The following is a 25,689-nucleotide window of genomic DNA, read 5'->3' as shown; positions in this document are numbered from 1 at the left end:
ATGGTCTCGGTACATAACCTGCATCCCCAAGTAAATGACCCTGTGGGATATCTCCACAGTAAACATCTCATACAGTTGAGAGTTGTGCCAGATATGTGAGCCATGGTAACTGCCTAGTTTGCCAGCACACACATTCAGGATGACTTCCTTAGCATTACACATGGCCTGGCAGTTAATAGAGTGGAAGCCCTTTCTATTTATGTAGACCATTCCCTGTTCCCCAGGTGGTGCTTTGATTTCTACATGTATACAGTCTATGACACCCTGGACATCAGGGTAGTGTTCTACAGGGTAGTACTTCTGCATAGGTCTGGCTCTGTCCTCAGCTGTACAGGCAAAATATATGTACTCACTGGCATGTTGTAGCATAGCACTGAGGAACTGATGGAGCATTCTGGATGCTGATGCCTGTGACACTCCCAGCATGTTACCTGTTGGTGTCTCGAAGATTCCTGCAGCTAAAATTCTGAGTGCTACACATACCTTAGTCTCCACTGGTATTGGTTTCCCTTGGTTTGCCCTTGATCTCAGTTGTGGACTACAACAGTTGCAGAGTTCTGTAGTGTGTCTCTATCCACCCTGTAGCACTCTATAATATCCACCTCATGCAGATTATGAAAAGTTAAATGGGATCTAAAAACCCTTCACCATCTTGACCATGGTCTATCAGCAGCAGCAGCAGCAGCATTGACATGGGCCTGTGCACATACACATGAATAAGAGCAACAGCAACCCCTAACATTCTTTCTGTGTAGCCTAGTTACTGTGGTTGTATTCCGATAAGTTTTGGAATTTGCAAGAAAAAACAGCACTGAGTCTACATGGTTGCTTTATATCTTGTTGAATAGCTCCTCCATCTTGGATTAGTTAATTACCATACAGTTCAGCTGTTTATGCTGTAATTAGCATGCCACAATGTTTACCATGTTTGCATGATTCTGCATGCCTTGAAGAGCCACTTACTGAATACAAAACAGTGAGCTTTTGTGTGCATGTCATGCCACAAAATGCACATGTTTTTACCAGATCTTGTAGGGTTATTGAATCTGCACCAGGATATACATTAACATGCACTTTCTGTAGGGTATGAAGTCCATACCTGTCACCTCAGGGACACCCCTGATTTTGACTCAAATTTTGACTCTCCCTCCCTCCCTTAATCCCAATGGAAACTGGTGACTTTTGGAGAAAAGGTGGTTAATTACGTATAATAAACAATGACAATAAATAGAGTTGTAGACTTTTTTTTACTTAATACATGTATATTATTTCACATTTTCTTATACTGTCAATGTCTCAAGGTAATAGTACTAATAAAGTGTCCCTTATTACTTCTGTATCTGTCCCTGATTCTGCTGAGATTTGTCCCTTATTAGTAAAGAACTATGATAAAGTCTGAAACTCAAATGTGACTCATTATTCAGTGACTTCAGCACCCCCCACCCCCCCCCCCCACACACACACAGACTGATTTGCCAGCATATACTACAGCAAGTTTGAAACAGTAGGTGTTGGCCATCAGAACATACCTGGGCAATAGCACACACCCTGTCCAGCATTATTGCTTGCTTAAACTGAACTACTTAACTGTATCTCCTTCAATGAATTATATCATAATGATGAGTGCAACCCCTTTGTTCAATTTAGTTTCTAGTTCTTCACACTATGTGCAGCTCCAACAGTAATACATCACTTTTTTTGGGGGGGGGGGGCAGAGGGGCGGTTTGCTCCAGGCAGCACTTTTGGGACTGTCACACACCTGTAGCATCACGTCTGTGCATGCGTTGTCACACAGACATCATATACTCTCATCGTGTCTGTGAGTGCATTATCACACAGATGTCCTGTTCTTCCACCCATGCAATTTTAAATACAGTACAACACTGCTTCATATAATTTTGCTGCTTCCAAGTAAGATAGGTGTGTGTGTATATTTTGCTGCTTCACTATTCCATTCCAAGTGTGTGTGTGTGTGGGGGGGGGTGTATCAGCTATGTTTGTTGAACTTTAAATGTATAGACCTTAAACTTGACACTTTGCTCCTTTGCTCATTGAATAGCAAAGGGATTTTTAATTATATGAATTATTATTGTTTAAAATCCAGTTGACCTACTTATGTGATTATCCACATTACTTAACCCCCACCAAGGCCATTACAAAATAACCAGTAATTGGTAAAGTTTTAAGAAGTAATATTAGATAGCCTAATTTTATCAGCTTAATTATTGAATTTGAAAAATGGTGAACAAGCTTATAGAGATTTAAAATCACGGTCAACAGACTACAAAAAAAATACTCATAGAAAGTGCATATTCAAAAAACACTGCAAACAAATAATATGAGGAATGATTTATGTCATTGTAGTACATGCCACTACTGGGAATTTGTAAACTTGCAAGTTTAATTGAATGTACATTGTTATATTTTAAACAGAAAAAAATTCTGGGGCATAAGGTTTCATTGCTATTACAAAAAAAGAGTTTGATGAGAAAAATAAGCAAATGCCATACTAGCATTTTTAATACGTTGTAGGTCACTAGAACTTAAATAACAAAACAGATACTTTTGACTGTTTCTTGTGTTCATTTGATAGGAAGTCAAAGACTTGTTTATTTATTTTTTTAAAGAAAACACAACTTAATGCTTTATTTATGTTCCTGACCTCCATTCTACCAGCAGTATGAAATGAAGACACTAAATGTTTCTCCCACTAATTAATGTGAATATTTCCAAAATAACATTGGATTCCTGGAAGAAAACATTGGACTACACATAAAGCTCCAGTATTATGAATACTGCTAGTTATGTGAATTTGCATACCTCATAAATTCGTGTTATAAAAAGGACAAGTACATTTAGATAATCTCCTGTCTGTGTGTGCTTCTTCTTAACAAAATATGTACGTGCTGTATCAAACCTGTATCAGCTTCAATCCACGCAGCTGTGCACCCGTTAATAGATCATTACAGAAACATCTGCACATAACGGAAGTTATGCCACAAAATGTGCACCATTCAAATTTTGTGCGAGAGGAACAGCAGGATCATCTAGACAAAAATGTAATTTCTACACTCCTAATTAAACCAAATAATTATTAACATTTTATGCATATGCTAATTAATCCTGTTTCCAACTGATTTGTTTACTAATGCAGTTCTTTCCTTTTTTTCTCCTATGTGCCTCACAGACTAAGCTAGAAACAATTGTCTAGAACAGCGCCTGCTATATATTCCATTGCTACCTGGGCACTGAAATAGAAAACTGCAGAAGACATTTTGTGTGGCATCTGCTCTTTTGCAGTAAGTCAGATGAAATTATCATTCTCTCCTGCCTGCTAACAGATATTGTTCTGTTGCTGCATGGAAACAGAGACTGAGGGATCTGTGTGAAACTCCTTTACCTGTATATGACTATTACTTATGTTGTTCTTCCTTAATACATTTTGGTGAGTTAACCTCTTCATGGAATTAACAATAACATGACAATGTGATGGGACAAATAAACATTTGTACTGCATCTCATATAAGAATAATAGACCATAAACCGTTTTAATAACAGATTTTGCAATAGCTATCATGTATGCATTTTTGGTATAACTGGCCTTTATCTATATACAGTCATAATGTATACCTATGCTGACATACGTGTTGGGGTTTACAATTTATTTAGATGGATTCTATGGAAACTGAAACAAAAACATTCCTTACTTTTCCTGAGACTTTACTGATTGTTCTTTATTATATCAACATATATATATTCATTGCTGGAGATGTACAGATGTATTTAAGCAAGAAGAAATATAACTATCTGCATATGATACCACATAAGATGCAGTTTCTGATTGATTTAAAATATATTCCCTTTGCCTTATTTAGTTCTTTACATCTGTATGTGAATCAAGATTACAAAAGAAAGCATTATAAGGAAATAAAGCACGAATAAATATCAATTTATGTTTTCCCTTTAGGCTTCATTATATGTGTTTGAAGGGATTACAAGGTCCATTCAGTTTGTATTTAAACAAAATGTATTTCTGCAGGTTGCTTAATCAGAGAATATTAATATTAAATACTTTTAGCACATTCACTTTTCTCAATAGGAGATGTGAAGTAAGTAAGACTCACACGATTTATGATATTCTGAAAACCAAAAAGTATATAATCTAAATAATTAGTATCTGATGAAAATAGTGATAAGCAAGTTCCCTGGTACAGAGTGATTTATTGTAGTAAACTGCACTGTGTATTTATTTGTCCTGTTTTGGAAATAGTAAGAAGAAACACTAATCTCTAGAAATACACAAAAAGGTTTGTTCTGCAATAATCAGATATACAATTTTCACATGTGTGTTAATTATGCAGGTTAGTTTGAACATGGGAGGTGGTAATATTCTTCAGTCCAAAAACAAATAAAAATAAAAAACAGCAATCTGTTACTCCATTCGTCTGTTTATTCTTCTTTTATGCAATGCTCTTAAGTACAGCAAGTAATCATTCATTTGTAAGACTCAATCGTTATTCCAAATGTAATGCCACCTCATTGCATCCGTCTAGATACCTTTATGCATGTCATCCAACCAGGTTCCAAGTGGAGGGTATGTGTATTTTGCTGCTTCTCTGTTTCATGTGTGTGTGTGTGTGTGTGTGTGTGTGTGTGTGTGTGTGTGTGTGTGTGTGCGTGTGTGTGTGTGTCTGTGTGTGTGTGTGTGTGTGTGTGTGTGTGTGTCTGTGTGTGTGTGTGTGTGTGTAATGCCCCAGTTAGGTATAACTGGTGGTTAGTGTTGGGCATGCTCAAACCCTGTACCTTATATACAAGAAACAAGAGCCTGAATTCTCTACCCAATACCACCACTTGTGATTCAAGGAGTTAAGTCCTGTCCAGATCTTCACAGAATGTGTGGAATGTTTGTTTCATACTTTTGGTCTGTTTTTTTTTTAAAACTGAGGTTTTATGGCAAATCAGTGAGAACTGAATTCACTAAATAATGATACCCATTTAAGGTTCAGTCTTCCAATTTTTCAGGAAACGCATGGTAACACAAAACATTTTATTCTAGCAACTTTCTAAGATTATACAAACAATGTTTAAAATATGTCCATGGTTTTGGGCCTTTGTCCCCCCAATAAATTTTTGCTTTTTCCAGACTTCTTGTGCTGTAAAGTTGAAAGATATAGTTGAGTGTCAAGTGGATTTTATAAGAAGCTGAGAGCTTCAGGGGAAAGAGTATAGTGCTGCTTATGCCAAGTCGGTTTGCATTGTTAGTAGCACAACAGGTAGTATACTTAGTTTTGATGCAGAAAGCTGTGGGTTCTACTCCCAGAGTATGTAGGTGGATTGCTGATATTGTACTGTTTTCTTCTTTAAAGGTGGTAGATGCTGCAGTCCTGAGAATGTCCTCCTTTGGAGGAGATACCTAGTAACTATGAACCTGTTATCAGTTTGACACCAATTCCATAGTGCATTATTACTATCTTATCATTTTTTAATGTAACACAGGCAATTTATTCTTCAAGGGCAAAAGGCACTTTATTTGTAGATGAAACAATGAAATAAAATTTTTTTTGCTAGCAGCAACCTCTTCATTAGTTAAAGATCTCTTTAATGTGGAATTATTTAGCTGAATTTTACTTCTGCAGAGATTGTGCATTATTTACTGAACTTGGTGGATTGTAATAGATGTTTGAGTAGAGTTTTATGATGGAAATGTTCTGAATTGCGCAGTTTTGTCATTACTGGTTCATACATTTTATTTCATTGCTTACTTGAAAAATGTTCAAAACAACAAATGTAAAACATTATGCTGTATTATACAAGGAATACAATTATACAAGGAATATAATTTAATATAATCAGGAAGTTGAATCAAAGAACACATGCATGTTTGCATGACCCTAAATATGTGTGCAAGGGGCCTATGATTTGAAAAGTGGGCAAAGGTAAACTTTATCTGCCACTGGCCAGATGCATTTTCTTTGAATGTGGGTTGCAATGCTGTTTCAATGAATGTGAATTTCAAGAGGAGAGAAGGTTAATGCTAAGTGTCTTTTCATTTTGAGACTGTATTGCTTTATGTAGAAGACGTCTGTTAGTGTTTGTGCTATAAAATTTAAAATAAAAGTTTTAAATGAAATCCTAGTAATCATTGTAGAAGTAAACCATAAAGCAGTATGCACATTGCAGGGTTTATGGTAAATGGGGAGAACTAGCCAAGTAATGGAATACTGGAATGGCTGCAGAGGGGAGGGCTGTGTATGGGGGCCCCATTTGACCATGATTTTATGAGAGGGTGGAAAACTCAAAGACAGCCCCGGGTGGCACAAACTATAGCTATGCCACTGACTAAAATGAATTTTGTCCATGAAAGAGATGAGGATATGTAGTGATAGGAAGCCAAAAAACTAAATGCAAAACTGATATATAAATGAGCAGAACTTCAGGCTAATGGAGGTAGAACTACAACAAAAAAATATGGATAAGCAGAAATATTCAGGTTTGGGGTACAATGTGTGATGGGAAGAAGTAGTAATCCCTCTATGTGGAAAGTAAGTGATTAACGGACTATTTTGTCATCTGACTCTTCTTTCATGTACTTTCCCTGTACCTTACTATAGATTCAATGCTACTTAGTAATAAAAAGTGACATTCGATTTAGGGGTTAACTGAGATGATTTATGTGTTGTGTATGTCAATAATTCCTTTTTTCTTTCTAATTATCAAGTTATTATCTATGTAAGTAAAACTCATAATGTTTTGTTTCCTGAAACATTTAGCAGACGACTGCACCTTATTGTTGAACTCTTCAGTGAATCCTTAGCGAGTGAAATGTCTGACTGAAGGCACCTCCCACGGAGTGCTGATGATGATCAAATGTTCTGGTTGCTAATCAGTATTTACTCAATGTTGTTACTTGCTGAGTGAACTGCTTCAGTAGATATTGTGCACACATAGAGTACAAGAAACAGTCAATTTACATAGTCTTGTCTGTTTGCTTTTCTGCTTGAACTACATGAAGCTGTGCTGGGGAAACGGATTGTATCATTGGGTGTACCTGATAGATGAATTATGTTACATACAGGGGCATGGGTTTCTGACATAGTATGACAATTGCAAGTGAATGTTTTTGCAAATTTAGGTGCCATAAAGGAAAGTGTGATGCATGTTGCAGTACATGGAAGACATAGGTTCATAGGTTCATAGGTGTGTACTAGGCAAATGGCCCTGGAGCCTTTAAAGCCTAGCCCATAGAAGTGCCCTGGCATCGTGATGCCCGACCTTAGTTCTCAGTGTCTCTATCAAGTAGATCCACTGCAGTGATCCCCAGGGTGAACTTTCTATTACCCATTCACTCATCAAGATTTCACTTGAAGAAGGACAATGAGGTGCTCTGCTTGACATGTATGGGAAGTCTATTCCAGAGCACGGGCAGTCTCTGGGTGTGAAACCTATCTCTCCAGCATGTTCTGTTGATTGTGGTAATGAGGTTGAGGTCTCTGGAGCATGTGGTGTGGAGGGATTGGGATTTCTTTAGATGTAGCATTTCTAACAGAGCTGGGTCAGACATGGCTTTGTAAGTCAAGCAAAGATTGCCTCTAAGTAGGCAATATGAGACAGACAATAGCTGGAGTCTTTTGAGTCTGTCCGTGTAGGACATGTGTTTAATGCCTAGGATCCTCTTCGTGAGGTACTTATGTGGCCTCACCAGCTGTTGCAGGTGTCCAATGAGGTACATGCCAAATGGGGCATTATACTTAATGGTTGGTCTAATGAGGGAAGAGTAGAGAGAAAGAGAGATGATGACCTTGTTCTTCCTGGATGCAAAACCCTCGTTAATGAGATGTGCCACACAGAAGGACTTTCTGACCACAGTGGCAATGTGGTGGCCAAAGGAGAGGTTGCTGCCAACCTGCATCCCCAGATCTCTAATAATTCTTTCAGTGTTCAGTGGGCTCCCATCGATGTGGTAATGACTGGGAACTGAACTTTTACCAAACAGGATGACGATACATTTTTTGGCATTAAGCTTAAGGCCTTGATTTCGACACCAGTCATCGGTCTCAGTGAGGCCTTTCTGTAGGATGTCTGCATCACTTGGGGAGTTAATAATGGCTCCCAGCTTGCAGTCATCTCAAACTTGGTCAGCCAGAGTCCCTGGACTTCTGAGAAGTAGATGCCAAACAGGAGAGGATCCTGGACTGATCTCTGTGGGACTCCACTTGTGATTGGTCAGCAGTCTGACTTGGAGTCTACTACTTTCACACTGTGTGTTCTATCTGTGAGCCAATTTGCAACCCATCTAGTGATATAGGGGTTGATGAGTTTATCAATAATTCCTGAGTGAAAAATGGTATCAAAGGCCTTGGCCAAATCGAGGTAGGCTGTATGCACTGCCTTACCTTCATCCACAGCCCTGATGACTGACTCAAAGAAGTCAACCAGGTTGAGCAACATGATCTCCTTTCACAAAGCCAAAGTGCATGGGGTCTAGAGTTTGGAGATTTCCTATATCTTTGTTAATCATGCCCATGATGATGTGCTCCATAGCTTTACATATCAAACTCATCAGGCTAATGGGGCAGTAATTCCCAGGATCTGTAGTTGCTCCCACTTTGTGGAGAGGGATGACTGTAGCAGTGCACCATTCGGTAGGGACAAAGCCTGAGGTGAGGCTGTGATTGAACAGGGCACACAGATGTGGTTCCAATTTGCTTTGTAGTTCATGTAGAACACAACCGGGGATATTATCGGGTCTGATGGAAGCTTTATTCTTGGCCTTGGACAATGCAGCTTTAATCTGTGCTGCAATAATGCTGGGTGCCTGTATTCTAGTATTGTAATTGGTCTTTTAGGGAGGGAGAGAGGGGTAAAGTTGGCACAGAGTCTGTCAACCAATATGTTGGCAATATCTGTTGGCTCAGTATAGGAGGCACAATTGTGCAGTAACTCAGAGCAAATCTGGGTATTGCCATGGAGGTTCTTGATATAACTATAGAAAGCTTTGTGAATGCTTTTAGTGTCTGCCACAATTCTGCCTCCATAGCTGGATTTAGAGGATTTGATCCATAGATTCATAGGTAGGTACTAAGCTATAGGCCCAAGGGCTTATAGTATCAAGCCTAGCCGTAATGATTCCCTGGCTATTGCTTCCCACAAATATTTAATTTCCTGGGCCTCTGTCTAACAGGGCTACTGATGTGATCCCCGGGGTGAATTTCCTATCTCCCATCAAATCATCAAGGTTCCTCTTGAAGAAGGCCATTGAGGCGCTCTGCCTGACATGTATGGGCAGCCTATTCCAGAGTATGGGGAGTCTCTGGGTCAGGAACCTATCCCACCAGCATGTTCTATTCATCATGATGACAAGGTTAAGATCCCTGAAGTGTGTGGCTCAGGGGGATTGGGATTTCTTTAAGTGTAGCATGTCCAACAACTCTTGGTTTGACATGGCCTTGTATGTTAGGCAGAGATCACCTCTGAGTAGGTGATATGTGATAGAGTATAGCTGGAGTTTCTTTAGATGGTCAGCATAAGGCATCTGCTTTAGGCCTGCAGTTCTTTTTGTGAGGTATTTCTGCAGCCTTTCTATTTGTTGTAGATGTCCTGTGAGGTACATACCAAACAGGGCATTGTATTCTATAATGGGTCTAATGAGGGATGAGTACAGAGGAACAATGAACTCCTTTTTTTCTGGATGAAAAGCCCTTAGTGATGAGGTGTGCCATGTAGAAGGATTTTCTAACTGTTGTGGCTATTAGGTTATCAAAGCTGATACCACTGTCCACCTGTGTCCCTAGGTCTCTTATCACACTTTCAGTGTTTAGTGTACTGCCACCTTTGTGGTAGTTCACAGGTATATAGTGTTTCCCAAAGGGGTCAACTATATATTTTTTGGCATTTAGCTTGAGCCCATGGCTTTGGCACCAGGCATCTGTTTCAGTAAGGCCGTTTTGTAGTAGCGTTGGCCTGTACTTCAGAGAAGTAGATGCCAAACAAGAGTGGTCCCAGGACAGAACCCTGGGGTATGCCACTTGTCACTTGTCTGAAACTGGATTTTGAGTTGGCAACTTGTGTGTGTTCTGTTAGTAAGCCAGTTTGCAACCCATCAAGTGACGTAGGGATTAATGCCCAGCTTAGTAAGTTTATCTATGATTCCCAAGTGGGGGATAGTGTTGAAAGCCTTGGCGAGGTCCAAGTAGGCTGTGTGAACCACCTTACCCTCGTCCACGGCTCTGGAGACTGATTCAAAGTAATCAATCATGTTCAAGAGGCAAGATCGGCCCTTCACGAACCCAAACTAGGTGGGGTCCAGTGTTTGAAGGTTGCCAATGTTGTTGTTTATAAGTTCCATGATAATACATTCCATGGCCTTGCAGATCAGGCTCGTCAGACTGATAGGATGGTAGCTCCTGGGAACCAAATTGGATCCCCCATTGTGGAGTGGGATGACTGTAGCTGTGCCCTACTCTGTGAGCATGAAGTCTGAGGGGATCCTATGATTAAACATGATACATAGGTGAGGTGCCAGTTCAATTTGTAGTTCATGCAGTACACAGGCTAGGATGTCATCTGGTCCCATGGATTCTGTATTCTTGGCTTTAGAGATTGCGTTTTTTAACCAAGTGGCCATGATTACTGGAATTTGGCATTCTTTTGGTATTGAGATGGGCCATTTAGGGGGAGAGGGGGTGAAGTTGGCATTGAATCTATCTGTCAGGATATTGGCAATATCCTTGGGATCAGTATATCTAGTGCCATTCTGCTGTAGCTCAGAGCAGATCTGAGTATTGCCATTTAGATTCTTGACATAGCTATAGAATGCCTTGTGGCTGTCTTTGGAATCTTTGGCAATTTTGTTTTCAAAACTAGGTTTGGAAAATTTTATGAGGTATCTCAGCTTTCTACTGAAACTGGTGACGGAGTTTTTTTGAATCCTGGGTTCTTCATCTTTTCAGCAACAGGTTCTTCCGTCTGTTGTGCAGCTTGCTTATGGCAGGGGACCACCAGATTGGCTTCCTTTTTTTAGAGGACAGTGTGTTGGTTCTATTTGGGATGACTAGGTCCATGCATGAGTGAATGTGCTCATACAGCACCTTAGTGAAGGATTCAGCAGTTGAACTTCCAGTTCCCATCTGCATGGGTGTCATGAAGTTTGTTACTTCTGACTTGATAAGCATGAAGTTGGCTTTGGAGAAGTTTTTTTAAGGAGGTTTCCTTAAAGGGGGTGGGGGTGGGATGTGGATGTCAAAGGTGATTAGCTCATGGTCTGATCTGACCAACGAGGGGGTGCAGGCCATCTTTGGCAAAGCATCGAGGTCTGTCAATCATGTCGTCCCAAGCAGACAGATACTGGATCCCTTTAGAATAACACCAGAAACTTAGCAAATTGTTGAAGTCAATCATTTTTGTTTGTTCAGTGGTATCATTCTGGGAGACAGTTGGATACTTCTCAGGGCTAGGGTTATACCTGCCTGGGCCACATAATCTGACACTCCACCATGTCTCTTTTCATGTAGTCCAGAGAGGTACGTCTCAGGTCATTCACACCCACATGGACAATGACAGAGTCATACTTGTACTTGTTGTGGAGTGACCTGAGTGTGTGTGTTATGTGTCAGATTCTGGCACCTGACAGCTGACTGTTACCTTCTCCTTATTCAACCTAGTGAGTAGAACATCTGTGTGCCTCACTATTGAGTCACCTATGATTAGTGTATTGGGCAAGGTGTTTAGCTTTAGGGGCTTAGGTTGAGGGGCACACTGTGGAGGTGAGCTATGTGTCCTGTGGTTTGTGCTGTGTTGTGGTGGTCGAGTGCATTTCTGTCTTGGAGGTCGCTGCTGTTTGGGTAAATTTCTATTGAGAACCTACGCAAAGGTGGGTGTGTGGATTGTGTTTTTATGTGAGAGATGTGATGGTGGGTGTTCTGGAGGGCTATGTGTTCCATATGGTATGATGCAGGTGTTAACCTTCTCCTCTTGACCAGCTAGTCTGGTCTTGGCTGGAGAGTGCATAGCTTCCAATTTGGTGATATAAGTGCATCTCTCACAAGTCTGAGTGTTCAGAGGTCAGATGAGAGGGTTGTCCATGTACATGAGACAGTTGCTACACAGCCTCAGAATGCCCAAATGCAACAGGTTAATAGGAGAAAGCACAGGAAATTGCCCTTTAATCATGTCAGGAGGGATGGTCATAACTATTAAGTACTGGAGCTATTTCTGTGAAGAACAACTAGTGCTGATGGCACATAGGTGTGTTACAATAACTGCTACAAAAACTTGTTGAAGTGCAAAGCGATTAAGCTATTTGAAGTGCAAGAGAGAAAGAACTAGCAAGATTCAATGGAAAAACTGAATACCAGACTTTCTGGCACCAGTAATAGTTTATCTCAGCTTGACGCTGCTAGGCGGAGCTTAAACAAGTGTAAACCCATGCAAACACGGTCTTTTAAACCAGAAAGTTGAAAGGGATGGAAGAACAGCCCAAACGGCCAATAAACTACAATTTCTGGGCCAGAAACCACTCCTCTTGTGGTAGATAGGCTACCATGTGATTAGCACTCCCACTGATAAGTTAGAATGCTTCCCGCCAACACAGAAAGGCTTGGGGGCTCAGAAGCTTACAGACAGTCCTGGATACAGCAAATCTGTATCTGGTCCAGACTAGTTACTGGAAAGGTGGGAAACAAGTGCAAAAGCAGGCTTTTAAACCAGGAAGTTGAAAGGGATGGAAAAACTGCCCAATCAGCCAATAAACTACAGTTTTTGGGACAGAAACCACTCCTCTTGTGGAAGATAGGCTACCTAGTGCTTACCACTTCCACTGATAAGCTAGAAGGATTCCCTCCAACACAGAAAGGCTGGGGGGACTCAGAAGCTTACCAACAGTTCCGGATACAGCAAATCTCTATCTGGACTAAACTAGTTACAGGAAATGTGGGAAACAAGCTTCAAACTTTTTTTATCTTTTACAGAAAAGCAGCTAAACAGCAGTAAATACAATTCAAATGCAGTGCAAGCTAGCACACTTGAATGTGCAGCAATATTTAAGCAAATACAGTTTAAATAAATGCAATTAAATTTAAACATGACTAAAAACAAGTGCAGAAAGCAGTAAATTAGGAAACATTCAAAATGGAGGCACTTACAGTATCTCTTTCCCCCTTCTGATGCTCTTACAGTCTGCAGCACACCAATACTGGATCCATGGAGCTTAAATAAACACAAACCGATTCAAACGTGGGCTTTTAAACCAGAAAGTTGAAAGGGATTGAAAAACTGTCCAAACGGCCAATAAACTATAATTTCTGGGACAGAAACCACTCCTCTTGTAGTAGATAGGCTACCTAGTGCTTAACACTCCCACTGATAAGCTAGAAGGTTTCCCTCAAGCACAGAAAGGCTTGGGGGGACTCAGAAACTTACAAACAGTCCTGGATACAGCAAATCTGTATATAGACTACACTAGTTGCAGGAAAGGTGGGAAACAAGTGCAAACATGGGCTTTTATACCAGAAAGTTGAAAAGGATGGAAAAACTGCCCAAATGGCCAATAAACTACAATTTCTGGGACAGAAACCACTCCTCTTGTGGTAGATAGGCTACCTGGTGCTTACCACTCCAACTGATAAGCTAGAACATTTATCTCCAACACAGAAAGGCTTGGGGGGACTCAGAAACTTACAAACAGTCCTGGATACAGCAAATCTTTATCTGGACTACACTAGTTACAGGAAAAGTGGGAAACAAACTTAGAACCTTTTGTAGGCTCTGTTGTTGTTGCTTGAGAATTGTGGTAATTACCTCACTGTTGATATCCATTTCATGTGAAATATTCTGTTTGATACCATATAAATTGTATATTAAAGTTTGTGAATGTCAATGCAAACTTTATTATACTGATTAATATGCTATGTATTCACTGAACTGCATTATGACATTTGTGGGTGTGGGGATGTAGCCCCCCACATATTGTAAATCTTTTAAAGCATATAGATGGATACTTACAAGTGTAATGAATAAATTCTTCCAGAAGACAACATATAATCAATTTATGTGGTGGGCTTCACCTCCCCCACACCCCCCCCTTACTTTATATACTAACTCCAGGATCGCACAACAGTGGGGAATAGGCCATATATACCTTTCAATGAAATGAGTTTCAGTGAAATGGGTTTTCATTGAAGTGAGCTTTCAGTGAATTGGGTTTTCATTGAAGTGAGCTTTCAGTGAATATGTGTCAATGAATTAAGCTTCAGTGAAATGAGTTTTCAATTAAATGATATAGACCCCTGTGCTATTTGGCATTGTTATATAGCATAATGGAAAGCTTTCATAGGGAATTTGTATGCTTTAGGTGCCTCTGTTTGACCACACATCACAGCCATTGCCCTTCTCCTTGCTGGTCTACCTGGACTTCTACTGTGAAAAATTACCACATGGCAGTTATTAGTTTGGTCCCATAGCACCACCACCACCTCCACAGTTCCATACAGTTTTGAGAATATTGTAGGATTCTGTGGCCAGAGATGCAGATGGGATGTTTATGTTGAGTCCAACCCCCCCCCCCCGCAAGTAAGGCTGATGCACAGGCCCAGAATTATTAAGTATAAGTCAAAAAAGCAAAGCCAGCACCATGTAAGCATTTCCCACCTTCTTTTATTGTGGCAACACCATCAAATTCAGACCGGTTTTGGCAACCTTGCCTTCTTCAGTGATGAATACATAAGCACAAATCAGCAATACTTATACCATGATTAATTAAGCAATAACCCATGCCTGGGTGTGGCTAATGCTGGATTTACCCACGGTTGGTGTGGTTTGGTCAAGGCATTTTTGGCTGACGTGATGTTGTTAGATTTGTACCCCCTAGCCAAAATCCTTTCAGTGAGATCATCCTCAAAATATTGATAACTATCTGGAGAAGAACAAATTCCTTTAGGTTCAGATTTACACAGAGGAGATAGAAAGCGTAACAAACATAAACAATGTACAAATGTTGTTACAGCCTTGGGACATCGGTGAACACAGTTTGTAATGTTCACAACATCTCCTCTGCAACTTTAACAAAAGTGGAACAAAATTACTGAATAAAGGGCTCAAATATATTCCTGGCTTTTTTGTTAAAGAAGACAGTGTGGTGGATGATTTGTTGGGATTTTGTTGAATACTTAATTTAAAATTGCATTTTGGTTCCTATAACAGGGCTCAAAGATCCGCTGACTTTCGTTTTCGAAAGTTGAAATTTATGCCCCCAATGGATAAACACATATTAATATTCCAGGAATCAGTTATAAAAGATTTACATTTAAGAATTGTGAAGCTAAGATATTGAATCAAAATATGACAGCTGAGGAACAACAGGCATTTAAAAATTTGAAGAACAATACAACTATTGTCATTATTCCAGTGGACAAAGGTGGGGTGGTAGTGGTCGTGGACACTGAAGATTATATATCAGAAGCCTATAGGCAGTTAAGAGATATGAGACATTATATGCCCATGCCACTCGACCCTATCTTTCATTTTAAGAAAGAGATTGATACATTTTTTGGACCTGGCATGTGAGGGGGGAGTGATTTCATCACAGACCAAACAAAATTTAATAGTGGATGACCCCTAGAAACAAATTCTTTATTTGTTGCCTAAGATTCACAAAAATTTAGAGAAACCACCTGGCAGGCCGATAATGTCTGGTATAGGATCTTTAACAGAACCCTTATCAGCATTTTTAACTGAACATCTGCAGCCATTGTTAAGGGTAGTTAGATCTAGAATTCAAGATATGACAGAATTCTTAGCAATAATAGAGAATTCTCAGCTGGAATCACATTGGCTACTGTGCACATTAGATGTGACAGCATTATATATGAGCATCCTGCATTGGGCTGGTTTAGAAGCTGTCAAATATTGGTTGGAGAAGGTTGACATATATCCTCCAGTTTTCAACACTTTGTTATTGTGCATGGTGGAACATGTGTTAACTAAAAATGTTATATATTTTCAAGGGGACTCTTATTGTCAGGTTCAGGGAACAGCAATGGGGGCATCTTTTGCCCCCATATATGCTGATTTGTTTATGGGCTATTTAGAGGATTTGCTTGTATATAATATTTTTTTGTCTGAGATAGATATCTGGAGAAGATTTCTCAATGACTGTTGGTTTATTTGGTGTGGTGAGGAAGAATATTTGTTAGAGTTCATTCAATATTTGAACAAAAACAAGTGGGGAACTGCATTCATCCTGAATGTGGATATGCAGCAGATAAAATTTTTGGATGTAACAGTCACAAGATATAATGACAATACATCGGCATCCAAGATATATCGCAAATATCCACAATATAATAATTTATTGCTACTAGTTTGCATCCCCACCACATTATAGAAAATATACCAATGTCTAAACTTTTATGGGTGAAAAGAATTTGTTCTTCTCCAGATAGTTATCAATATTTTGAGGACGATCTCACTGAAAGGTTTTTGGTTGGGGGTACCAAACTAACAACATCAGGTCAGCCAAAAAATGGGTAGCAAGTCGAAATAGGTCTGAAATTTTGAAATATCATGATAAAAAGCAGGGTGATGAGAATGCTATCAGGTTTGTCACTACATATGGTAGGAATATTAATATCATTAGGGAGGTCATTAATATAATTGGAACATTTTGTTAGCCATTGAGGAATTGTCTAGTTTGCTTACAGCAAATGCCAATTTTCATATAGAAGAAGACGAATGTTAGGCTCTCATTTTAACCACTATAAATGGAGTAATAGGAACCATGATACAGGACAACAAGGTACATTGACTGGTGAAAACGTTTTTGGATCATTTCCATGTGGGCACTGTTCATCATGTAAACATATGTTAAAAATAAAACAGTTTTCTAGTAAGAATACCAGTAGAGTTAATGACATCAGAGTTTTTGCGAATTTTGGATCGGATTGGCTGGTGTACTTAGTGACGTGTTCATGTGCTGCCTTTTATGTTGGGCAGACGTTGAGATCTATGAGTGTTCGTATATCTGAACACCTTAGTGATATTCTCAATAAATACATTTCAAATGCCCTATATAAACACACACTCAAACACAGCAATGCTAAGTTTCACTTCATGATTATTGATAAATGTTGGTGGTACAGGAAAAACAAATTGGGGTGGCATGCAATATTAAATAAAAAGGAGAGGGGTTGGATCATCAAACTTGGAGGTTTGTTTTCTCCAGGGCTTAATGACCACCTGTAATATATGTGTATGACTACAGTCCTGAGAATTGAGGTTGCTGCTGCTTTAAATGTTGATACCTCATGATGTAATGATGGTTAATCATGGTATAAGTATTGGTGATTTGTGCTTATGTATTCATCACTGAAGAAGGCAAGGTTGCCAAAACCGGTCTGAATTTGATGGTGTTGCCACAATAAAAGAAGGTTGGATATGCTTACATGGTGCTGGCTTTGCTTTTTTGACTTATGTTTATGTTGAGACCATCTGTACATTACCATGTTGTTCCTGCTTATGGAATTACTTCGAGTGCAGAGGATAATGCCTGCATCCTTCCCTGGATAGGGTGCTCCAGTGGATGGAGACATACATGGTCAGTTCAAATATCTCACGTGTGTGCCCTGGACCTGACCATCAAACCCCAGTATAATACTGCTTTTTACTGCTGCAGCTGAGGCCATGCATACTCACACATGCCCATCAGTAATGCCTTAATCTTAACAGATATCTCATAATAGAAACATCACCCCTCCCTGACCATTCTTAGGATCATAGGCTCATAGGAGATTACAAGGCTATTGACACAGAGGGCATTATAAGCCTAGCTATTTCCTCCCAATGTAATACCATGGAGAAGCTAGTCAAGACCCAAGAATGCATTTAGTGATGACTACCCATGTCCAGGAGGGCTGTAGGCATGATACCCCATAAGAATTTATTGTGTCCCATCCACTTGACTAGGTTCCTCTTGAACAGTTTCATAGATGTGCTCTGTTTCACATGAATTGTTAGCCTGTTGAAAAGACACAGCAGTCACTGGGAGATAAATCTGTCCCTCCAGCATGTCCTTGTTTAAGTCACAGACCAGATTTAGCTCCCTGGAATTGGTAGCCCTAGCCTCGTTTGATTTTCTAATATGCAGCAAGTTCATTAGGTTTGGGTCTTGGATTGCTCTGTAGGCCAGACATAAGTCTCTCCTAAGAAGTGTGCATGATACGGAATATAGTGACAGGTACTTTAGTCAGTCTGTGTAAGGCACATGCTGGAGCCCCTTGATCTTCTTTGTTAGAAATTGCTGGGGTCTCTCCAGTTGCTGGAGATGCTTTGTACAGTACATGCCGAATGAGGCGTTATACTCAATTATGGGCCAGATTAGTGCCGCATATAGAGGGGTTATAACCTCTTTTGCTTTTGAGGTGAATCAAGTGTGCTGTGTAGAAAGTCTTCCTTATTAAAGTAGATGCATGGTGGTCGAAGTTAAGGTTGTAGTCAGCTTATGATCACAGGTCCATTACCACTTTGTGGGTACTTATGGTATTGCTGTTGATTTGATAGTGTGAAGGGACATTGCTTGTACCAAAGGGAATGATGATGAATTTCTTTGTATTCAATTTGAGACCATGACTAATACACAGTCACTGGTGTGCATGAGACTCTCCTGGAGTATATTGAAATCATGTGGGGATTCAGTGATTGCACCTAGTTTGCAGTCGTCTGAAAACTTAGTCAGCCACAACCCCTTAGTTTTGACCTGAACTTCTGAAAAGTATATAACAAACAGTAGGGGGCCCAGCACTGACCCCTGTAGCACCCCACTGGTAATACGTCTGCTGGTTGATGTGGAGTCACTCACTTTGATAGTGTGTCTCCAGGTTGTGAGCCAGTTGGTAACCCATCTTACAACGAAGGGGTTTACATTCAATTTGCTAAGTTTATCGGAAATGCCTGAATGTGGGATTGTGTCGAAAGCCTTTGCCAAGTTGAGGTGTGCTGTGTGCACAGATTTACCCTCATCAATGGCCCTGGTCTCATTTTCCAAGAAGTTCACTAGATTTAATAGGTAGGATATGCCCTTGACAAAGCCAGCTGCCATCCCTATAAACAAAAGGCAAGCATAATCAAGGGACAATGTATTAGGGCAGCTAGAACGACTTCTGAGTTTAATGATATGGTCACAGAATGTGACTTTATTGGAAGTATGTTTTCTAAAAGGAGTTACCCTAGCAACCTAATTGAAAGCACTATTAATTATGTAAAGGGAGAATGGGGTAAAAAATATAAACCATTGTTAGGCAGAGGGACAGTGAATTTACAGAAAAATACAATTGGAACCCCAGAGAACCAGAATCAATTCCAACGGCATGTATTTTGCAGTACGGAAATTTTGTTAAGGATATTCGGAATGTAATCATACGTAATTGGAACATTTTGAAGTCTGATGATAATATTTACAAATTAATAGGGGAACAACCATCTTTTGTTTACAATAAATTTACATAATATACATACAATAAATACAATAAATAGAATAAATTTGAGATAAAGATCATTACACCTAAGAACGGAAATAGGGAGGGGGGCACACATAGATGTGGTAACTGTAACCAGTGCCATGCAGTTATGGAAGTAGCCCAGCTAAAATTGGAAAATACCAGCGAAACAGTTGTCAGTTTCCAGAATGGCAATTGTCGTACTCAGCATGTGGTATACCTGGCCACATGGACAAAATGTTCCTGTTTCTATGTGGGAAAAACCGATAGGTCTAAGGAACAGGATCTATGATCACTTTTATCGTATAAAGAAAAAAGATGAAACTAATGCTTTATACAGACATCTGCAAAAAAGCTCTGGATGTGATGAATTCAAATTTGCCATACTTGAGCAGGTGAGAGGAAACCCAAGAGGGGGTAGAATTACTAAGAAATTAAATGAGAGAGAAACTAGATGGCACATATTATTGAATTCCACAGTACATCCTGGCTTAAATGATGGTATATCTATTAAGGCCATTCTGGAGGCAAAAGTGTAATTCCTTAGTGAATCATTCATTATGTTTAATGTTTACTTTTATATAATCAAATTTTAACATGTATTGATGTATTTGTTATAATTTTTTGAATTTGTTGAATTAGTCATTCGCACATGTTTTTATTCAGCACTGTGCACTTTAAGAGGATGAGGTTAATACAAATTGTTTGATTAGCTATTGTAATTGATAGGTCTATTTAAACTATTATGTTACTCAATACAGTGTTCTGATGAAGTCTCTATGATAGATGAAAGCGCTTAACCACTGCAGTTTTTATGTTAAGAGAGTGTATTTTAATAAACTTTTAGAAACCATACTTTTGTGGTGAAGAGATCTTGGATCCATACACCGCATTCAGTAGATTTGTTTGTTTTGGTTCTTGGTTGCTACTGCTGAAAAACACACGTTTTCATTTCTTACTGGTGTCATAAGCCATGGCTCTGGGGCATATGCAGCATAACAAATAAATAGACTTGTGAAAAATTACCTTGCACAAAAAACTAATATTAGTCTTGCATGTGCTAGATATGGAAATTGTGGTTACTGCCTGAGTCACCAGTTTATATATTGTACGTGATGCTTTATGCAATATTCCAGATATGTGTTACTAAACGTACTTTTTCTATATATTTTGGAACCAAATCATCATAGTTCAATCTGATAAAAATGTGTTAAATATTTCAAAATACACTTTGTCATCTGATGAATATTCCATATTGAATAAAGGTCTGGGTTTTATTCCTGGTTTCTTTATTGACGAAAGTTCACATGTTTCTGACATTTTAGAGTTTTGTAGAAAAATTAATCTCAACCTATTTTTCAAACAACAGGACAACTCTAACCCCTCTCAAAGATCTACAGACTTTAGATTTCATAAATCTACTTTCAATCCCCCTATGGACAAACATGTTGCGGTGTTTCAACAGGCTGTCATGAAAGATCTACATTTCCATTCCAACAGCTCTGATAATATAAGAAATAACATATCCTATAAGGAACAACTTGCCCTGACCAGACTTAAAAACAATAAGGATTTAGTTATACTCTCTGCTGACAAAGGGGGTGCGGTTGTTGTCATGGACGCCGATTATTATTGGGATGAGGGAAATGGACAATTGTCCAACCGTCATCATTACATGAAAATGAGCACAGATCCTACACCCTCTTTTCAACAAGAAATTGGTGATTTTCTACAAGAAGCAGTTGATGCTGGCATTATTTCTGACAAAACTAAAACACATCTCACGGTCAAGGATCCTGCTAAACAATACCTTTATTTACTGCCCAAAATTCACAAATCTATTAATAAACCACCGGGAAGACCGATTGTATCTGGCATTGGATCCCTGACAGAACCTTTATCTATGTTTTTGACTGAGAAACTGAAACCATTATTATCATGCATCAGAGCCAGAATTCAAGATACCACGGAATTCTTACAAATTGTCTCTGAATCGCAACTTGAACCCGGTTGGCTATTATGCACTTTGGACGTTAAATCATTATATACTAGCATTCCACACTGGGCAGGACTGATGGCCCTGGATTTTTGGCTGAACAAAGCCAACATCTATCCCCCTGGAATGAACACACTACTTGTATGCATGGCGGAACATGTTCTGACTAAAAATGTATTCTATTTCCAACAAGATTGTTACTGGCAGATACAAGGCACGGCCATGGGAGCCTCTTTTGCACCAATTTATGCAGACCTATATATGGGGTATATTGAAGAGCATATTATCTATGACGAATTGCATAATGTGTATCTACCAGAAATTGACATCTGGAGGAGATACCTGGATGACTGTTGGCTTGTATGGAAAGGAGGTCCCGACTATCTTCAAGAATTTATGGAACACCTAAATGGAAACATGTGGGGGACTGAATTTACTGTGGAATATGATCTGAATGACATTCACTTTCTAGATGTCCATTTACAATGACAACCTGATCACACACTTAAAACATCTGTACATCGTAAATTTCCACAATACAACACCCTGTTACATGCCAACAGTCTCCATCCGAAACACATTATTAAGAACATTCCGAAATCTCAGTTTCTGCGAATAAAAAGAATATGCTCATCGGAACATGATTTAAATATACATCATGAGGATTTAACCAATAGATTTTTGGCCAGAGGATATCATTGGGATACAATCAGTTCTGCTGCACAATGGAGTAATACCCAACCTAGGGATTCATTGCTAGTTTACAAGAAAAAAGCCAGACCCAATAATCCAGACATATGTAGATTTGTCACCACATATGGAAGAAATAGTCACAATCTTATCAATATCATAAATACACATTGGAATATACTCAAATCTCACCCTCTTTTGGAGGGATATTTAGGAGAACGTTGTTATTTTTCATATAAGAAGGGCAAAACACTAGGTTCCCATTTTTCTTATTATAAAAGGAGTATTATGGATGATAACTCTTGTATGCAGAGAACATTAACAGGGGACAAACTAGTGGGTACATATCCCTGTGGCCACTGCAGTTTTTGTGGCTATATATTCAAAACTAAAAGCTTCACAAGCAAAAATACTGGTCAGTTACACGATATCAAATTCTTTGGAAATTGCAGTTCAGACTGGATTGTTTATCTAGCTACCTGCACGTGCCAGGCATTTTATGTAGGTCAAACATCTAGACAATTTCGTATCAGGATATCGGAACATTTGGGAGATATCAGAAATTGTAGGCCAACAAACGCACTATATAGACACACCATCAAGCATCCCACAGCCAAATTTTCATTTTGTATTATTGATCACATCATTGGAAATAGAGCATTCAAAACAGGATGGCATGACATTCTCAACAAAAAAGAGAAAAGATGGATAGTCAAACTCGGTGGGCTCTTCCCACCAGGGCTAAATGACAAAATGTGATCTAATAAAAATGTTTACTTATTATATTTACTTTTCTCAGGTATTCTCACTCGACATTGATGTGTACTTACACTGTTAACCCAATATGACTTACTGACATCATCACAGTGAATGGTATGAAATTATATCTAATTGTGCTAACCATTTTTTATTTTACACAGCACATATCTCCTTCACCACACCAAGGTAACATTTTATTTTGTCTTACCAACTGATGTTAATAATAGTTTGGTACAGCATAAGGTGGACAATAATTTTTTGCAAACTTAAATTTTGGCAAACTTTGTTTGTATGCCTTATACATAATTATTTTTATTTGTAATATAACTAATGATTTTTTCTTCCTTGACAGGAAGTGATGTCATTGCTGTCTTATAGGGTATATAAGGAGCAGTTCTTATTTTGTTTTTGCAACTACTGATGAAAGCTTAATAGCTGAAACCGGTCTAGTTTTTGTGCAATAAATTCTATTCATTGGAACCATTCGAGGTGCTGGCATAAAGCTCACAATAAGGCAGAACATTCTAGACCTCACCATTACCAACATATACCTCTGATGTACCGCTCCTGTTGTACCTCTGTTACTGGTTATATCTGACCCCAAATTACTGACCTTCTCTATTAAAGCCTCAAAAACTACTAAAGTAAATAATTCTGAATTTATGAACTTCCGACAGGCAAATCTACTGAAGGTCTATAAGAGCTTAAGAAATTCACTTGTAATATATCACCAGTCTCCATGCAGTTGCAGCTAGCACTTATGCAATGGAGTTTACTCCAACACAGAAAAGAATATAGATGTTGCAGTCCCTACTAGAACCAAATACAGTAGTAAATTTGAAAACAAGCCACCATGGTGACCCAACGATATAATAAGGACTATAACAAAAGAAAAAAACTTTTAAAGTCCTATATCAACTCTAAATCTATTGGCATTAAAGACTCAAAAAACAAAAACATCAGTAATGAGCTGCAAAATATTACGAACATCAAATCAAAACACAATCTAATACTAACATTTGAATCCAGGGATAAATAGAAATTATCCATTAACTAAAAAAATTCCACTCCAAATTAAAACACAAACTGACACTAACATCTGAAACCAAGTATAAAGAGAAATCTTTCATTAATTAAAAAATTCCACTCTGCAACATCTAGAACTAATAAGAAATTGTGTCATCTGCTTTTACCATGAAGTGGTAGTTAATATATTTGAAGATACATTTTGTGCCAACTTTACTGCAGAAACACTCATCAGAGTTACGCAAATCCCTGAATCCCTTGCACTACCTAAGATTATCAAATAACATGTTCTGTGTTCTCATAAATTAAAAATACCACCTTTATGGGTCCAGCAAACATACATTGATGCTTAATAAATAGCACCAAGCATGCCCTAACTGAACTCCGTCTGGACAATTTTTAACTTGTGATTAGACAAAACAAAATTCACAGCAGCTTCCAAATAAAACTTGTAATCCACAAAATTAAGCAGCTTTTCAGGCAAAACAATAAAGCCCTGAGCAGGGCAAGCTTAGAAAAATGTGAAAAAAACCCAGAGATGGCTCAATACACTTCAGTTCACTTTATTCCACAGAAACACAGCACATTAACGCACCACCATACGTTTTCATTTTAAAAATCACTATGGTGGAGTGTTAATGCCGCTGTGTTTCTGTGGAATAACGTGAACTGAAGTGTGCTGAGCCGTCCGTGGGTTTTTTCACAATTTTCTAAGCTTGCCCTGCTCAGGGCTTTATTGTTTTGCCTGAAAAGCTGCTTCATTTTGTGGATAACTTGTGATTAGCCACAAGGTATGGCCCTGAAGTAAAGAAAAGAGCTGTTGTGATAATTCTCCTTAAGGGCACCTTACCACAGAGCCAGGAGATATAGACCCCTTAGCCTAGCTATTCTAATTTGCAAAACTGTAGGTTCTTAGATTCATAGATATGTACTAGACTATTGATCAGTGTGTATCTTAAGAAAACTAGACAATCATTCCCGAGGTAGTTTTTAGCCCTTATATTTTGCATTTGAATAACCCAGAAATGGGCTGAACAAGGTTATGTTGGGACATTTACAAGTTTCCCCTGTCCATGAGAAATAAAGCTGGTAAAACATGATTGAACTTGTGGTTATCCATCCACTTGTGCAAATCATATTTAAATAGAGTAAGATAAATCCATTGCTTTATGTGGAGTGGTAGATAGTTCCATAGTAGTGGTAATCACTGAAACAAACCTATTCCACTAACATGTTTTATTTATTTTGTAAAATGGACTGAGATTCCTTTAATAGGTGTTTATGATACCACTGGACTTGCAAATGTGTAACAGGTCTGGTAGAATGCAGTGTATTTAGGGTCCATGCCCAAGACAGAGATCAACTGTCAGTAGCCTGCATTATAGAGAGAAGATGGGTAAGTCTTTGAGATGGTCTGTATACAATTTAGGCCCTTGCATTTTTTTTAGAAAATAAATGTTGTGGCTGTTCCAGTTGTGACGAGTTTAAAAAATGTTGTGGTTGTTCCAGTTGTGACAAGTGTTTAGGCAACTACATATGAAAGGGGCATTATACTAAATGATCATCCCAATGAGTGCAGAGTACAAAAGAACAGTTGCATCCCTAGATCTGGACAAAATATCTTTGGATATAAGCTCTGCAATGAAAAATAACTTCCTTACAACAGTGGATATATGGTGGTCAAAGGGCAGTTCATTGTCAATATAGGTTCCCAGATACCTAAGTATGGTAGTA

Source organism: Protopterus annectens, chromosome 3.part0 (genome assembly GCF_019279795.1).
Source record: "Protopterus annectens isolate FY-2018-M chromosome 3.part0, PAN1.0, whole genome shotgun sequence".
NCBI classification, from domain to species: domain Eukaryota; kingdom Metazoa; phylum Chordata; order Ceratodontiformes; family Protopteridae; genus Protopterus; species Protopterus annectens.
Note: the sequence above shows the minus strand (reverse complement) of the source record.